Source organism: Pelophylax lessonae, assembly GCF_965119305.1.
Source record: "Pelophylax lessonae genome assembly, chromosome: 5".
Classification (NCBI taxonomy): Eukaryota; Metazoa; Chordata; class Amphibia; order Anura; family Ranidae; genus Pelophylax; species Pelophylax lessonae.
The window spans coordinates 94,274,214-94,288,230 of NC_138772.1; positions in this window are offsets into that span (position 1 = coordinate 94,274,214).

Sequence of the window (14,017 nt, forward strand, 5' to 3'; positions counted from 1 at the left end):
ATACTTCTGAAGGTTTGAGGGTGCTGCCTGTTCCATACTCCCCCTACTCCTCATCTAGCCTTTTAGGGGTACAAACAATAGTAATTGGGGCCTAGTGTGGTTGTGTACGTGTGATATACATACACTTTTTTTGGATCATATTTTCTATTCCGCTATTTAATCAAAAACCTTTGGGGATCAGTTAAATTGGGGGATAGTCTGTGTTGGTACGTGTGAGAGAGATCCACCTTTCCAAGTTGTTGGGGTTCATCTCATACTTCTGAAGGTTTGAGGGTGCTGCCTGTTCCATACCCCCCCTACTCCTCATCTAGCCTTTTAGGGGTACAAACAATAGTAATTGGGGCCTAGTGTGGTTGTGTACGTGCGAGATACATACACTTTTTTTGATCATATTTCCTATTCCGCTATTCAATAAAAACCTTTGAGGATCAATTGAATTGCGGGATAGTCTGTGTCGGTACGTGTGAGAGAGATCCACCTTTCCAAGTTGTTGGGGTTCATCTCATACTTCTGAAGGTTTGAGGGTGCTGCCTGTTCCATACCCCCCCTACTCCTCATCTAGCCTTTTAGGGGTACAAACAATAGTAATTGGGGCCTAGTGTGGTTGTGTACGTGCGAGATACATACACTTTTTTTGATCATATTTCCTATTCCGCTATTCAATAAAAACCTTTGAGGATCAATTGAATTGCGGGATAGTCTGTGTCGGTACGTGTGAGAGAGATCCACCTTTCCAAGTTGTTGGGGTTCATCTCATACTTCTGAAGGTTTGAGGGTGCTGCCTGTTCCATACCCCCCCTACTCCTCATCTAGCCTTTTAGGGGTACAAACAATAGTAATTGGGGCCTAGTGTGGTTGTGTACGTGCGAGATACATACACTTTTTTTGATCATATTTCCTATTCCGCTATTCAATAAAAACCTTTGAGGATCAATTGAATTGCGGGATAGTCTGTGTCGGTACGTGTGAGAGAGATCCACCTTTCCAAGTTGTTGGGGTTCATCTCATACTTCTGAAGGTTTGAGGGTGCTGCCTGTTCCATACCCCCCCTACTCCTCATCTAGCCTTTTAGGGGTACAAACAATAGTAATTGGGGCCTAGTGTGGTTGTGTACGTGCGAGATACATACACTTTTTTTGATCATATTTCCTATTCCGCTATTCAATAAAAACCTTTGAGGATCAATTGAATTGCGGGATAGTCTGTGTCGGTACGTGTGAGAGAGATCCACCTTTCCAAGTTGTTGGGGTTCATCTCATACTTCTGAAGGTTTGAGGGTGCTGCCTGTTCCATACTCCCCCTACTCCTCATCTAGCCTTTTAGGGGTACAAACAATAGTAATTGGGGCCTAGTGTGGTTGTGTACGTGTGATATACATACACTTTTTTTGGATCATATTTTCTATTCCGCTATTCAATAAAAACCTTTCTAGGGCAAGATCTTAAATTACAGAAATATGAGGAGACCGTCAAATAAGGGCCGTGGCCTGGGTCGTGGTGCTGCTGGTAGAGCTCCTGTTGCAAGGAGAGGACATGGTCGATCTGTGCCAGCTACACGCACAAGTGAAACACCTTCCTCAAGTGTGAGTAGGCGACAGAACCTGCATCAGTATTTGGTAGGGCATCAAACGCCCCTAGAAGTGATGAGGCCAGAACAAGTTGAGGCGATAGTAGATTGGTTTGCTGCTGACAGTGCCTCCAGTTCCTTCACATTGTCTCCCACCCAGTCTACTGCAGAAAGGTCAGAGTTGGCACCTGCAGCCAATGTCCAACCGTCTTTCACCTCACCCCCTTGCAAATCAGGCCAGCAGTCTGAGCCCCAAGCCATACAGCAGTCTCTTATTCTTTTTGAGGACTCTGTCAGCAGGGTTTCCCAGGGCCATCCACCTAGCCCTGCCCCAGAAGTGGAAGAGATTGAGTGCAGCGATGCCCAACCACTTATTTCTCAAGATGAGTACATGCAAGGATCATCGCAGCACGTCTCCGATGATGACGAAACGCAGGTGCCAACTGCTGCGGCGTTCAGCATTGTGGAGACCGACAAGGAGGGCAGGGGTGAAGACTGGGTGGAAGATGATGTGGAGGACGATGAGGTCCTCGACCCCACATGGAATGAACGTCATGCAGGTGACCTGAGTAGTTTGGAGGAAGAGGCGGTGGTCGCACAGAGCCACCAGCACAGCAGAAGAGGGAGCAGGGTGCAGAAGCGGAGCGGCCGTGCCCTAGACACTACGCCCGCTACTGCCCAACGCAGCAAGGGAACGAGCGCACCAAAGTCAGCTCAAAGGAGTTCTCTAGCGTGGAAGTTCTTTAGAAAATGTGCTGATGACAGGACACGAGTGGTTTGCACCCTGTGCAATCAGAGCTTGAAGCGAGGCATGAACCTTCTCAACCTGAGCACAACCTGCATGATCAGGCATCTAAGTGCAAAGCACGAGCTGCAGTGGAGTACACACCTTCAAAACCAAGAAACGTCTCTGGCTCATCCTGCTTCCTCTTCTGCTGCAGTCTCGGCCGCTCCAGCCACATCTGTAGTGATACCGGCACCTGCCACCCCGCAAACAGACGATCTGTCAGCAACACCACCACCTGGGTCACCAACAACCATCTCCACAATGTCCCGTGGAAGCGTTCAGCTTTCCATCTCCCAAACACTTGAGAGGAAGAGGAAGTACCCCCCTACCCACCCGCGATCCCTGGCCCTGAATGCCAGCATTTCAAAATTATTGGCCTTTGAAATGCTGTCATTCCGTCTGGTGGAGACGCACAGTTTTAAAAACCTTATGTCGGTGGCTGTCCCACAGTACGTCGTGCCCAGCCGCCACTACTTTTCCAGGCAAGCCATCCCTTCCCTGCACAACCAAGTGGGGGAAAATATCAGGTGTGCACTGCGCAACGGCATCTGTGCCAAGGTCCACCTAACTACGGATACGTGGACCAGTAAGCACGGTCAGGGGCGTTATATCTCCCTAACGGCACACTGGGTAAATGCAGTGGCGGATGGGCCTGAGGCGGATAGCAATTTGGCGCATGTCCTTCCACCACCGAGGATTGCAGGGCGCTTCAGTTTGCCTCCTGTTCGTAACTCCTCCTACTCCGCTTCCTCATCCTCTACCGCCTCCTCATCCGGACAGCGTAACACCTTCACCACCAACTTCAGCACGGCCAGGGGTAAACGACAGCAGGCAGTTTTACAACTTGCCTGTTTGGGGGACAAACCACACACCGCGCAGGAGTTGTGGAGGAGCATGGAACAGCAGACAAATGAGTGGTTGCTGCCAGCGAGCCTCAAGCCCGGCCTGGTGGTGTGTGATAACGGGCGAAATCTCATAGCAGCTCTGGGCCTAGCCGGTTTGACGCACATCCCTTGCCTGGCGCATGTGCTGAATTTGGTGGTGCAGAGGTTCCTTAAAAACTACCCCGATATGTCAGAGCTGCTGCAGAAAGTGCGGGCCGTTTGTGCGCACTTTCGGCGTTCTCACCCTGCTGCTGCTCGCCTGGCAGCGCTGCAGCGTAACTTCGGCCTTCCCGCTCACCGCCTCATATGTGACGTGCCCACAAGGTGGAACTCCACCTTGCACATGCTGGAAAGACTGTGCGAGCAGCAGCAGGCCATAGTGGAGTTTCAGCTGCAGCACGCACGCGTGAGTCGCTCTGCGGAACAGCACCACTTCACCACCAATAACTGGGCCTCCATGCGAGACCTGTGTGCCTTGTTGCGCTGTTTTGAGTACTCCACCAACATGGCCAGTGGCAATGACGCCGTTCTCAGCTTAACTATCCCACTTCTATGCCTCCTTGAAAAAACAATTCGGGCGATGATGGAAGAGGATGTGGCACAGGATGAGGAGGAGGAGGAGGATGAAGAGGTAACATTTCCAAGGCTTTCAGGGCAGTCATTCGCAAGGGGCTCCGAGGGTGGGTTCCTGCACACGCAAACGCCAGGGACGCAATTGTCCAGCAGGGGCACAGTTCTGGAGGATGAGGAGGATGAGGAGGAGGAGGAGCTGGAGGAGGAGATGGAACCATGTTCACAGCAGGGTGGCACCCAGGCCAGCTCATGGCCATCACTGGTGCGTGGCTGGGGGGATACAGAGGACACGGACGATACACCTCCCACAGAGGACAGCCTTTCGTCGCCTCTGGGCAGCCTGGCACACATGAGCGATTACATGCTGCAGTGTCTCCACAACGACCGCCGAGTTGCCCACATTCTAACTTGTGCTGATTACTGGGTGGCCACGCTGCTGGATCCCCGTTACAAGGACAACGTACCGTCCTTAATTCACTCACTGGAGCGCGATCGCAAGATGCGCGAGTACAAGCGCACGCTGGTAGACGCCATGCTGCTGGCATTCCCATCTGACAGCGGGGCCACAGTGGAAGCACAAGGCAGAGGAGGAGGAGGAGGAGGTCGCCAACGCAACCAGGGCACCGCCAGCACCTCAGAAGGCAGGGTTAGCATGGCCGAAATGTGGAAAAGCTTTGTCAGCACGCCACAACAAACAGCAGCACCAGCAGCTCAGATGGAACGTCTTAGCAGGAGGCAGCATTTTACCAACATGGTGGAGCAGTATGTGTGCACACGCCTACATGTAGTGAATGACGGGTCTGCCCCCTTCAACTTCTGGGTCTCCAAATTGGGCACATGGCCTGAGCTTGCCCTTTACGCCTTGGAGGTGCTGGCGTGCCCTGCAGCCAGTGTATTATCTGAACGGGTATTTAGCACGGCTGGGGGCGTTATAACAGACAAGCGCAGCCGCCTGTCCAGAGACAATGTGGACAAGCTCACGTTCATTAAAATGAACCAGGCATGGATCCCACGGGACTTTTCCGTACCTTATGCAGAATAGCAATGGATACCGACCTTACCCACCCATTGTTCCATTTTTGCTCTTTCTCACTCTTTTGGGGTGTACCCTCATTTAAAATTTTTGAAAAGAAGCAGTGTTGGCTACCTCGTCCTCCTCCTCAGGGCCAGATTAATGTAGGGGCTATTGGAGCTGCAGCTCCAGGCCCCTACCTTTTATATAGGCCCCGGGTTGGCCATATTCACTGTTACCGCTCTTCTGTCACTTGTAAACACAGAAGTCTGGCTTCTATGCTCGCTTCCCCAGGCAGCACCCTCAGAACCTCCCCACACAGCGTGAAGGCCGGACAAGGAGGGACAGTTGGCGATGCATGGATGTGTTTATGGGCTTCAGAGACAGCATCCCATGTTGAATTAGGCATGCATGGCTGCACCCTTCCTCCTCTGGGTGCATGGCAAGGCACGGCCCTTAAGGCCCTTCAAAATCCTCAGCACCAAGCCCATGATGCTGTTAATCCGGCCCTGGTCCTCCTCCACCGCCGCTTCCACCTACACCGCCCATAGGTGTGCGCAGCCTATTGCATTAAGGTGTGCACCCCAAAGTTGAAATACACATGCATGTGTTTGCCAGCAGGGAGAGTAATGTATCGGGGCCATGTACCTGTAGGCAAGGAGAAATAGAGCAGAGCAGGTCCCAGGGAGATCTTTCCCATCTCCTCACTGGCAATGCTATGTGCCCTAGGTGATTAGGGTGTGCCCAGGCACACCCAGCACACCCTGTGCGCACGCCTATGTCACCGCCACATCCACCACCACCTCAACCTCCCTCCTACTCCATATGGGCCTCGTCCTTCAGAGATGAAGAAGAACATTGTTTTATTTTTCTGTTTTTTTTTTGTTGTTTTAAGTTATTTCCCTATCCACATTTGTTTGCAGAGCACTTGCCATGCTCTTAATTACGTTTTGCTGCCATTTGCAGCACTCTAGCCCTTTCCTTTGGTGTTTTAGAGCCATTTTAGTGCCTTAAAGTTCGGGTCCCCATTGACTTCAATGGGGTTCGGTGTCCGGGAAAAGTTCGGTAAAAGTCCGGGACACGGACCCGGACTTTTTTTTAAAGTTCGGCCGAACCCGTCGAACACGGACATCTAGGTGTTCGCTCAACCCTATAAATAAATAAATGAATATAAATAATCCACTTGCAATATTAACAAGGTGCTAAATAAACCGTGCAATATATCTCAGATATAAAAATTCATGCAACAAGTTCATATAAAACTCATATGGTGAAAATTCATATATAAAAACTCATATAGACAAAATTAATATAGAAAAAATTAATATAGAAAAAACTTCAAGACCATACATGTCCATTCAGGTGCAGATTAAAAGTGCTTCTGTGCTTTCTTTGTGCAAAAATGGGGGTGACCCCCTGTGGTTTTCCTACTTACCACAATGCGCTTGAAAAGGAGCATGTAATGAATTAATCCTCAAGATCTTGTGATCCTTTACTATCGCTGGAACTATCCTTTAATGGGCCAATATCTCAGTTTCCTCATAGAGAAAAAAGAGCCATCCATGGTGAAGTACATTTAACCAGTTTTATTAAAACATTCCAGAAAATATACTCAGAAACATAATGTATACTCACAAACATATGGCAGTATATGCCAAAAGTAAAATATGTATACCCTTTGCATTTAACAGCAGCGATAATGTTTCCAGGGTAACGTTGTTAACTATTAAAGTGTAATTAAAGTCTAACACAACAATCTTAAAAACAATCCCTCACCGCTCCTACTACCTAGCCTGCCTACCCTGTGTAAAAAAGATATGTGTACCTACTTTTTTCGAGTCATCCCCAAACTGGTCATGTAATGCTGCAGCTCCTTCTCCCCTGTGTCATGGAGGGACAGCTGCAGGAGAGAGGAGGGAGCATTGACAATGGCTAAGCACATCATTGCTCCCAGATTTCTTAGCTGTTGTTCAGTGCTCTGTGACACAGGGGAGTCGGCGTCGCAAAAATGTGACCATAGCAGACCTAAAAACGGTAAGTATACACATTTTTACAAAGGTTATGTAGGATAGGTAGTAAGAGGGGAAGGGAACATTTTTAAGAATAGTTTGTGTTAGTCTTTAACTCCACTGCAACTAAACCTGCGCAGATTATTCATTAACAATTATCTATGGCTGACAATATGGGCAATAAGGTACTACTCTCTGTAGATGCCAACAAGGCATTTGCTAGCATTATAGTATTTATGGGCAATCATTTCTAAATTTGGGTATGGAGACATTATCATATCTTAGGTGAAATATTGTACAGCAGCCACAAAGTGACTATCAGGGAAGCTGGGAAACTGTTGCCAACTTTTTTGTTAGGCAGTGGCACCCGTCAAGCATGACTGGTATTACCATTATTGTTTGCTATAGCGATTGAACCACTGGCAATCCTAATCTAAGCAAATACTAATATTAACGGTTTTAAATATGGCAAGACTAAAAAAAAAAAAAAAGTTATCTGCCGATGATACCGTGTTGATGTTAGGTGACAGCTCCTCTTCCCTTCAGGCGGCGATGGAGACTATTATTATTATATTATTATACAGAATTTATATGGCTCAAACATTTTGTGCAACACTTTACAATATAAAAGGATATAGTACAATTACAATACATTTCAATACAGAAGAACTCGGAGGGGTCTGCTCATGGAGCTTACAATCTAAAGAGAGAGGTGGTACAAAAGGGAATAGAAGAAGGGGATGATCTGTAGAGAGAGGAGCAAGTGTGTCCAGGGAGGATGAGAGTAAGTTGTTGGAGACAGAAGTGGCCAAGTCTATGCAGGACAGGGGTGTGCTTTTGTCATAAAGGTAGTCAGTACCAGAGTGAAGAAGGGAGGGGTTGAGGTGGCAAAGGTTTCTGTAGGCAACTGCTGGTTGGAGGTATAGGAGGTTGAAGATAGAAACTATGAAACTGATAAGGTTGTGATCATAGAGAGAAAAAGTAGTGTTAGAGAGGTTGCAGAGAGTGCAGAAGTGGGAGAATGCAAGGTTGAGGGTGTTACTATTGGAGTCAGTAGTGGTTTGTGTCCATTGTGTTAGGTTAAAAGAAGCAAATAAGTTGAGTAGTTGAAAAGTGGCTGAGGTGTTAACATTGAGTTGAATGGTAAGGTCACTGAGGATGATGGTGGGTACTTCAGAGGAGAGCAAGTAGGGTAGCCATGCTGAGAGGTCTTTGAGAAAGAATGACACTGGGCCATCATTTTAATATACATTATTCAAGGATTGGGGCTGATTTCTGTCAGGTAATTGTATCTTAATGCCTACAGAGTTTTAGAGATAAAATCAAGGTCTGGAATAGAATGTTATTTTCTGTGATAGGCAGAGCCAATCTTCTAAAGATGATTCTATAAATTCTATAAATTACCCCTGCAGTTATCCCTTTATAAGTATTTGGAATTGTTAACTCTATAGTCCGCAGTTGTTATGGCATTATAAACCACCCAGGATAAAACTGGAATATATACAGAATCCTAAGGATGATGGGGGACTAGCCCTTCCAAACCTGTGGCTATACTATATGACTCAGCTGACTAGGCAAACCTGCAAACTTCTCATACACACTTTTCCCAAATTGTGAACCTTGAGAATCCCTGGGATTTGCCATAAACCCAAGGAAGTGGCAAACCCAAACCTCATCCCTAGACGGGAGGAGGTTTTAGTAGTCCTGTCCTGTCTTATTTGTGTTGTCCTGATACAGTAGGTCAAATGAGTCTCATACACACGATGAGATTATCGAGGTGAATGACCGCCCGTTTTTTTGTTGCATGCTAATCTCATATGGAATAAGAAGAGGTTACTAAAGTTACAAAAATTCTCGTATGACAGAATACAAATTTAGAAGTGATGTCATGTATTGTATTGTATTTGTATTGTATTTTCAGACTAAGACTGTACTGATTAAACGAAAATCGTACAATCTGATATCGTACGAGAAACATTTTCATGTTTATTCTTTCGGATAACATCGGATGAACTGTGATAATCAGCTCTCGAAAGCTGTGTGCTAACCATCAGATTATTGTGTGGTTGCTTCGAAACTGGTATTTTTTGTCTGATTTTCTAATCTTGTGTACGGCCCTTTAGACAGAATGTGTGTTACTGTCAGAATCACGAGATGAAAATAAACTAAGACCCCTTTCACACTGATGCACTTTTGCTGTGCTAAAATGCTGCTGTAAAGTGCACCTAAAACACAAATAGCATATTTCCCTTTAAACCCTATGGAACACTTAACTTGCGGGTGCAGAGCAGTTTGAAAAGTCCTGGATGCTGCATCTTTGGTGCCCTGTTTCAAAAACTCATTAAAAAAAAACCTCACAATTAATTTCTATAAGAAATGCACACAAAATGAATAAAGTATGCATCAAAAAAGTATGTAAATATATTTTTTGGTGAGTTTTTTGTATGGTGGGAGTCAGGAATTCAGAAAATCCACCAAAACAGCATTAAAACACAATATGCATTTTTGCAAAACTCATGCTGCATTTTTAAGAGCACCAGTATGAAAGTCCCCCTAATGCGGCCACCACATCTAAAAAAGGTGAGCTGCATTTTTTCTTGAGAATTTTCATATGGACTAGCCTGAGCTTTTCCCAGGATCTTTGCTTTGCAATCATTTTCTTTTTTCGGCAGACTTCAGCTTTCAAATTTCTGCATGTTATTGCGCATAAAATATGTTATGATTATATTTACACTGTGTTCTATGTACACAGAACCTCAATGCACACCACATTGAGCTTGACTAGGTAACAATGAGAGGATTATGGGAGAAAATGGAGGACTCTATCGCTATTCAAATCTCTGTATTCTGAAAACATAAAGATCTCAGTCATGATCTGTCATCATCTTAATTCAGACTTCTAAATGATATTCACTTCTCTTATTTACTTGTCCTATGGGGCGATTACACTATTATAGTGTGGTAATGGTAACATTATTTAGTTCTGACATGGAAATTTGGAAATATGTAATTTTAGTTAGTCCTTCCTTTCCCCTGAGGCCAGAGCATTTCCCACTCAGAATGGGTGCTGAGACTGGATCACCAGAATTCTGAGCCATCTAGGAAGAGATTACACCAGGAACAGTGGTTCCCTTGCCTTTGGGCTGGTGGAATTTGACTGACCTGCACAGAGTCCTGACCTAAACCCAATAAAATACCTTTGGGATGAATAAGAGCGGAGACTGTGAGCCAGGTCCAATCCGGTGATCCAACATCAGTGCCTGACCTCACAAATGTACTTCTGGAAGAATGGTCAAAGATTCCCATAGACACACTCCTAAACCTTGTGGACAGCCTTCCCAGAGGAGTTGAAGCTGTTATAGCTGCAAAGGGTGGGCCAACACTATATTGAACCCTACCAACTTAGACAGGGTTGCCATTAAAGTTCATGTGCGTGGAAAGGCAGACGTCCCAATACTTTTGGTAATATAGTGTATATATATATATATATATATATATATATATACAGTTAGGTCCATATATATTTGGACACAGGCACAATTTTAATACTTTTGGCTCTGTATGCCACCAGAATAAAATGAAAAAGAAACAATCCAAATTAATTTGAAGTGCAGACTTTCAGCTTTAATTCAAGGGGTTTAACATAAATATCAAGTACAAATTTTAGGAATTGCAAAAAAATTTATACACAGTCCTCCCATTTTTGGGGTTTAAATGTAGTTGGACAATGAATATAATCATAAAAAAAATGTTCATTTTTATTATTTTGTTGAGAATCCTTTACTGGCAATAAATGTCTGAAGTCTGGAACCCATGGACATTACCAGAGACTAGGTTTCCTCCTTTCTAATGCTTTGCCAGGCTCTAACTGCAGCTGTTGTTCTTTGTTTGTGGGCCTTTCTACCTTTAGTTTTGCCTTCAGCAAGTGAAATGCATGCTCATTTGGGTTCAGATCAGGTATTTGACTCGGCCATTGGAGAATATTCTACTTCTTTTCCTTCAAAAGCTCCTGGGTTGCTTTTGTAGTGTGTTTTGGATCGTTGTCCATCTGTACTGTGAAGCGCGTCCAATCAACTTTGCTGCATTTGGCTGGATCTGGGCTGACAGTATATCTCTAAACACTGCAGATTTCATTTGGCTGTCTCTGCCTTCTGTCACATCATAAATAAACATCAATGACCCAATGTCACTGGAAGCCATGCATGCCCATGCCATCACACTGTCTCCACCCTGTTTTACAGATGAGGTTGTGTACTTTGGATCATGAGCTATTCCAAGCCTTCTCCACACTTTTTTCTTTCCCATCATTCTGGTACAGATTAATCTTCATTTCATCCGTCCAAAGAATGCTTTTCCAGAAGTGGTCTGGCTTTTTTCAAATGTTTTTTGGCAAAGTCTAATATGGCTTTTCTATTCGTCAGGCTTATAAATGGTTTGCGCCTTGTGGTGAACCCTCTGTATTTGCACTTGTGAAGCCTTCTCTTGATTTTCTAGACTTTGACAATGATACACCCACCTCCTGGAGAGTGTCTTTCACTTGTCTGGATGTTGTGAATAGGTTTTTCTTTACCATAGAGAGGATCCTGCGATCATCCACCACTGTTGTCTTACGTGAACATCAAGGCCTTTTTATGTTGCTGAGATCACCAGAATGTACCAAACTGTTGATTTGACCACTCCTAATGTCTGATGGATTGGATTTGTTTGATTTTTGGAGCCTTACAGCGACCTGTTTCACTTGCATGGATAGCTCCTTTGAATACATGATGTAGGTTCACAGAAATAGATTCCAAATGCAAATAACACACTTAGGCTCTATTCACACCTGAGCGTATCGTTTTCAGGCGTTTTTTTGGGCTTTTTTCAGGCTTTTGTTTGTTGTCTTTTCAGTCTTCTCATCAGGCATTTTTCAGACTTTTTTCAGGCATTTCTTGCAGGTGTTTGAAGACAGGCATTGACATCTAACAAAAATGCTTCTGAGCGTTTTACGAGCTGAAGCGTTTTACGAGCGTTTTACAAGCTGAAATACATTCAGGTGTGAACAGGGCCTTAGAATCAACTCCAGACCTTTTAGGCTGCTTCCCCTCTGCACAGCTGACGTACACAAAGGAGTGGAGATGCTTGTAATATCATTGACTCAATATTGGCCGTATTAAATCAATGATGTCACGCGCATCCCTTACCCTTTGTATGCGTGCAGCTGTGGGGTGGGAAAAACACTGCTCACAGCTCATTGACCCAGCAATGACAGCTAACTTCCAGTTTAGGACTGAACTCATGCTCATCCCTAGTCCTTAAATGTGGTGACTGCATTCATTTTCTTTTTAAGGCCTTTGTTTCTTTGTTTTTATCTGGTGATCCTACAAGCAATTTAGCTCCTGCTTTGGGGTGACAACACTTACATACTTCATCTATAGGGGAACAGCTTTGTAAATCTAGGGTGGGAAGGGTGATATTGGCTCCTACTTTGTTCAGCGATAATGAGGAATATAAGGCTACATTTATGAAGATCCTTAATAAATGTTCATTTGATTTGATGACTCTAATGATTTCACATATACAGAAGGAATTGGATGTGGTGCCAGAACAATTATAAAAAATGGAGAATGAACTAAAATCGGCAGTCTCTTCTGAGGAATTTATGAAACTAAAGGAAACATTGGACACTAATATGGCCAAATACCATACAGATCTGGAAAAGAAAAAAACGGAGCAAATTTGATCAGGATAGTGAAAACTATCAAAGGAATCTTACACATGATGTGGACCGATGGCACTAGGCACAACACAATGAGGAGAGAGGGAGCCTTGAATTCTTCATTAGCAGTATCTACTGACACAGACTCTTCCCCCACTGTTTTTTTTTTTGGATCAAACACAGTGGGAAGGCAGGTCCTGTATGCAGACCAGATCGCACAATACCAGAGAAGGAACTTCAGCCATGTATCTACCATGTCGCAATACACGGAACAACCAAAATCGATATCAGAGAATCTAATACGCATTTCTTAAAGGGAGATTTCCTTGGATGAGGTAAGGGTCCTCAACAAAGGACTATCTTTTTGTTTAAAAAGTTTTTTGGACAAGTTTGTACTTGATCAAGATCTGTATAGATTATTCAGGAACATTAGAAGGAAGGTGCACCTTGAGCATAAACCAAGTATCAACATAGAGGTTCTTGCAGAGACACTTGATTGTACAAAAAAATGGGATTAATGAAAAAATCTAAATCTGTGCCACCCACTACATATGCACCAGTGGAGACTTTTGGTGAAGAGGTAATGAGAGATGTACAAGAATTTGTCTCCAATTTGGATTATCGAGACCATAGACCTAACAATCTTTCTCAGGATGAAAAAATGGTATTGAAGGTGTTAAGTTTGAATCAAGAAATCGTATTAGTACCAGCAGACAAAGGTGGCTGTATTGTCGTTATGGACAGACAAATTTATGAAAATTAGATTAATAAATGGCTAGAAGATCAGGAGGTATATAAAAAGTTGACAGGTAGTCCCACTTGGGGCATACAGAAACAACTAGAGGAGATTTTGAAACATGCCCTCAAGGAAGGGACAATCACACAAGATCTTTATGAATACCTGTTACCCACACACACTAGGATCCCCGTGTTTTACACCCTTCCGAAGATCCATAAGGATAGGGAAAATCCTCTTGTATAGGGCAGTGATTCTGTTTTTGTTCCTACCTCACAATTTTGGACAAAATCTTATCCCCCTTAATACCGGGAACTACAGTATATAATCAAGTATAAGCCGACCCAAATATAAGCCAAGGCACCTAATTTTACCACAAAAAAACTGTGAAAACATATTGACTCGAGTATAAGCCTAGGGTTGGAAATGCAGCACTTACTGGACCCAACTGGACCACCAGGAGACCCAAAACAGGGGCTGCGGGCATGGTGCAGGGCTTGCGGACATGGTACAGGAGATGCAGGGCTGTGGGCATGGTACAGGAGATGCAGGGCTGCGGGCATGGTACAGGAGAATCTCCTGTAGGGCTGTGGGTATGGTACAGGAGATGGTACAGGCATGGTACAGGAGATGGCACAGGCATGTTACAGGAGATGGTACAGGAGATGCGGGGCTGCGGGCATAGTACAGGAGATGCAGCGCTGTGGGCATGGTACCATGCCCGCAGCACTGCATCTCCTGAGTAGATGCCG